Consider the following 5,364-nt stretch of genomic DNA (forward strand, 5'->3'; position numbering starts at 1 on the left):
CATTGACTGTCAGCTGTGCTCAGGATCCATGGTCAATAATCTTCAATTCCACCAAAGCATTTTCACTGTTAAAGAGTTTATTCTTTGTTAGAACCAAAGCAAGATTTTCACAGCAGCATCTTTTATTAAGAGATTACATATGAAGTTGAGCCTTCATATAAGTAATTAAACTATGCAGGACCATTATATTTGGATCATTAAATACCTATATGAGTATGAGTTCTGAAGCACATCAAGTTAAAATGAAGTACAGCTGCTGCTTCTTAGCAGGATATGAAAAAGCAATGCTTCATGTCTCTGTAGTACTTAAACCCACCATTTACTTGCTTTAATTTCTTTTGCATTAAAGCTTCATATTTTTTCTGGGAATTTTTTTTCCAAGATTCTGTGTGGTACATGACAACACAAGAAACAATATGAAATATGTCAGTATTTTGGTGCTGACATTGCAGTTGATAATCTGCTAGTGTAATTAGCCAATGCTCTAAGCAATGCATCTGTTGATAGTTGAATATATTTTTCCATATTCTTATTTCATTGTTTCCACTTAGAGCTTCAGTAGTACTCCTGTTTGAAAAATGTAAGGCTTTGACTTCAGTAACATCATGTAACTTCCAGGATGTAGCTGAGTCGCAGAACAGATGTGCTGTTTCCACCCTGTAAAGATTGATGGTCACAGCCACAGGCCTCTTACTGATCACTCACATGCACAAAAGTTTTTGGGTTTTGCAAATGAGGACTGAGTAACGTGATTGAGAATTTTGCTGAACTTTTTATTCTGGGCAAAGCCTTTCAGTGATATTTTTCATCAGAATTGCTTGAGCATATCTCCAAAGCATTAAATAAATTTTACAAAGGAATGCTATAACTGCGTGGAGCATGTCTGAATTAAATTTACTGCTTTTTTTCCTATGGCTTGTGACCTAGAGCTAATCAAACACCAAGAGAAAACACTGGGCATGACCCTGCTGTTCAGTGAGGCTGCTTTGTCTGGTTTGGGTGAGGCAGAAAAGACTAGTTTCTGCCCTAAGGAGAGCCCAAACTGATCTTGTGCAGCAGTCCTGGGGGGCAGACACATGGGCAGCTTTGTTGGTCCAACACTGTGGGTGTCCCACACAAGATAAAGCCCAAATTTTCTCCAGAAAGAAAAGAATGGACAGGTTATGATGCTCTTCAGCCATTTCCCAGAGGATGGCCACAGGTGCTATCACAGGTAGGATATTAAAAGAAGCACCAAGACTGCATAATGTTGCTGAAGCCATAAAAATTAAAAAATAAAAAAAATTGTTTTAAAGCTCTGTTTGTTTCACTTTCCTTACTGCCACTGTGAAATACCAGAACTGTGAAAGTCTTGGTTGCAATATATGGCTGAAGCAATGTAATAGCAAAATTATTTCGCTGTTAGCTTAGCTCTTAAATAAATGTTTTAAAGTCCATGTAAAACTTATTCACATGTTTCAGGATGATAGGACACTCTGCTACAGGAGGCACCTTGGCATTCCTGTTCTGCTGGGGGGTAAAACTTCCAAACATTTTAATTTAGTAGTGCATTCAGCGGGGTGAGCAAGTATCTATATGTGTTTTGATGGCTGGATACCTTGGCAACTTTTGAAAGCAATCTATGAACGAGTTACAGCAATGAACTAGGGGCATTAAGGAGCTACATGGTAGGCTGTGTCCAGATGTTTAAAGGTATATATGAGGAAAATATTCATTGAGATAAGGAAATTAATTCAATAGGCATTAGGAGATGAATCCAATAAAAAGCTTAGGCTTAGACTTAAAGCAGGATTGAAGTTAAATCAGTGTAAGTCCAAAGTAATGATTGCAGACCTTCCTTTATCTGGAGACAACAAATGCTGAAAAAACCTATCCTTTTCATGATGTTTATACATCTTCAAAAGTCACAACATTGCCTTACTTCTGGTAGTTCACTTCCTGCAGTGTGACAAGTCCCTGGTCTAAGTGGATCAGATTTTCAGCTTCACTGGGATAGAGACATCAGGGGTTGCTTTACTTCCCAGTATGGTGAAAGCTCTGAAATAGCATCTAATATATTCTGATAGAATCAAGGTCCTCAGATAGAGGGATAAAAAGTGAAGAAAGCATCCTGCACCTGTCCTGCTGAAAGTGTCACAATGCAGTCAAGTAGCAGATTCCTCAAGTGAGAGAAATCAAGGACATTGGACACATTTCAATCTTACAGTTAAAACAACCATAGCAGAAATTAGAATCTTTACATTCAGCTAGCTGTTAAAAGCCCCTAAAATCTAATTTACCATATAGCTCTTTAAAGAAAAAATTAATAAACTTCAGAGCAAGGACCAAAGTCCAGGTTCCTGACCAGTTACGTAAAAGCTCTACACACTAAGTCACAGGATTCAAATGCATCTTTGAATATCTTCAGCTTTACCAAACCTGGGCCTTTCATCCAGCAGAATTTAGTTTAACCATTTAACCATTTAGTTTAACAAATTCGTAATGTCTGTTTTTTAGAGAGGTCTTAATCTGACACAGTCTAAATCCCTGAAATAGTTAAAGAACTTTAAATGTTTTGGACACATGCCTTATTTTAAGCAGAGCTGAGCAATTCAGTCAGCATGAAGGTAGAAAAGCCTGGTTGTGTTTTTGTATTGAATCTTGGGGATTCTAAGAAGTGTGTGCTTAAGGATCCTTTTGCTCTTTCACATGGAGGCACAGATATCCTTGAACGATAGTAGAACCATACATTTGTGTGTCTGTATGTAATCTGCAAGGTGAAAATTTTGTTTCTCATGCATTTCAACCCAAAATATTTGGTTCATTGTCAAAGGCTCACCTCAGCTGATTGCAGAGCAAGGAAAGGGGTCAGGGATGATTGATGGGCCCAGGACCATGGATGGAGGAAAGTCAATGAATTGAATCAGTTTCTGGACAGAAAAATGTTACAGAGAGCTCAGGAGAGCCAATATGACCTGAAAAAAAATGCAAGGGATAAATAGAGAGGATCTATTAATACAGAAATTCATTAAAAATTCATGGGCTTTTAATATGTGTCACAATATATTTTTAACAATTCCTAAATATCAGCTACCATTTGGCTAAATTACTTCAATCTCTACAGAAAGTGTGCTTTAAACAGCTGTATTCCTGTATCCAACAGGTTAAACATTAGAGTTTGCCATTTTAAAACATACAGTCATTCAGAGTTGGAATTTAGAGTAAATATTTGAGTGTTAGAGTAAGCCTATTTCATCTACACACAAGTGGAATACTGTTAGCATTTCTCAGATTTGGATTGGGATTTTATGTTCTATATTTAAAATATTTAATCAGTATATCGTACCTTATGATTGCAAAACAGGACTCTAGACCGATCTGTGAGCACAGGTGCCCCAACTTTAAAGTATGTATGTGCTTAAAACAGCAAAGCAAGTAATTTTATCTTTTTTTGTTTATCATTTGATAAGCTATCTTTTAAAAATCCTCTTACTTTTGTTTCTAGTATGGAAGAAACACCTTTATAACATTGGCAAAATATTGGGTTTGACTTACTTCAGGGAATAAGTGGTGTGTTGTGCTCTTGCAATGATTCATGATAAGCTTGCCTACAAGGTAGCTGTAACATATTTCTAGGTAATACTTTCATTTCTAGCATATTCTAGTTATTTCTTCAAGCAAAGCAACAGAAAGGTGTGATCCTATATGGTAGGGTAATCCTGTGCTCACAACGAGTTCAACTCTAGTAAAGTATAGTGATCAAAAAAAGTATAATTGCAAAAGACTTCCTTGCATTATTGCAAGGTATATGAGGTGTACCTACATTCCATATCATGGGAGGGATGTCCCATGGCTATTATCCAAACTGCATGTGTAACAAATAAATTAATTTCCATATTGAGGCATGTCTAATCTGTTGAATTGGCTTAAATATAAATTCAGGGCAGAAGAGAGAAGAGTGAGAAGAATTTCTACATCAGTTTAATTCTGCTTGGAGATAGCCAGAACAAGCTACATCATTAATGACCTAAGTACTTGTTGCTAATTGCTTGGTGGTTCTTATCAATTAGTGACTTTTGGCTCAACAGCAGATAGGCTCTGAAACAAGCTACAGCCTTTAAAGGCCTAGTTAATACTGGAAATGAAAAAATAAAGAGGACAGAGTATGAACTAGAGCCATAAAGGAAGGTTAATATGAAAATGTTCTGAGTCACTGTACTAAATTTTATATGCCTAGTGGTATCTACACCCCTGAATAACACCTAAACTCTCTAGTCATTGAACATATGAACAAGAATCAAAACAGACAATGTGTTGAATATGGAACTGCCATAATTTTCTAATAAAAACTCCTGATAGCAGAGTTAGGTCTTACATGCTTGCCCTTCCAGTGGGATTTAGTTGCTGGATGGCAGGGACATGCTTTTTTCAGGTCAGGTTCCATATTCTGCAGCCCTCTCATGCACTGAGATACCTAAACAGCTGCCATCAGAAACAGGACCCTTTGCAGAAAAAAAACCCAGAGTATTGGGACTGGAGAAAGTTTAACTCCTTAAGCCATAGATTGGAGGGATATTTGAATAAACTTTGTTCCAAGAATAACTCATGCATTTTATGTGAAATTCTATTTAGATAAAGTACAAAACCAACACCAAGACGTTTACGTGTCTTCAGTGAGGTCTATTTACAAAACCAACACCAAGACGTTTACGTGTCTTCAGTGAGGTCTATTTCTTAGACTATAAATTTACTTTTCCAGGCCTACATCACTGCCTCGTGAACCAGGACTGGGGAATTGTTCTAGCCATGAATTGTGAATTTCTCTCCTAGACCTACAAAGGTGCTTCAATCCCAGCACAGTTCCACTTCAGGCAGTCATGCCCTTTTGTGACTCCCAGCAGAGCTTTCTAGCACTTGCAGCTCCTCTGAGAGCACTGTCTGCAAAGGAGACCTTAGGGCTATACAGATAATGGCAGGACTCAGGATGTTTTTCTGATCTAGAAGGTCTTGATGTTGCTGAGGATTCAGAATTCAGGTAGGTGTCAGGGGAGATTTTTGGCCAAAACTCGACATGCCTGAGTGAGAACAGTATTTCTCAAAAACACGGGGAGAAGGAAAGGCATAGATAATTTCTGCATTCAGAGTAGGCATGAACTAGGTAAGCTGAGATATTCGACAAGTGTGATATGTGTCATTTGGTGGTACATATGAGATATGTGTGTTCATGTGTGTATGGGTGGCTCTAGGAAAAGGGAATGGAAAGGTGACAAGTAGATTCCATAGAAGAATGGAAAAGAAATAGTAAACAGAATGTCTAATTGGAAAGTTTCTGAACAGCTTTCTCTAGAGACGAGAAAGTTTAATAAGTTCTGAGTAGGTTGGACA

The sequence above is a fragment of the Fringilla coelebs genome (genome assembly GCF_963513975.1).
Source record: "Fringilla coelebs genome assembly, chromosome: 5".
Classification (NCBI taxonomy): Eukaryota; Metazoa; Chordata; class Aves; order Passeriformes; family Fringillidae; genus Fringilla; species Fringilla coelebs.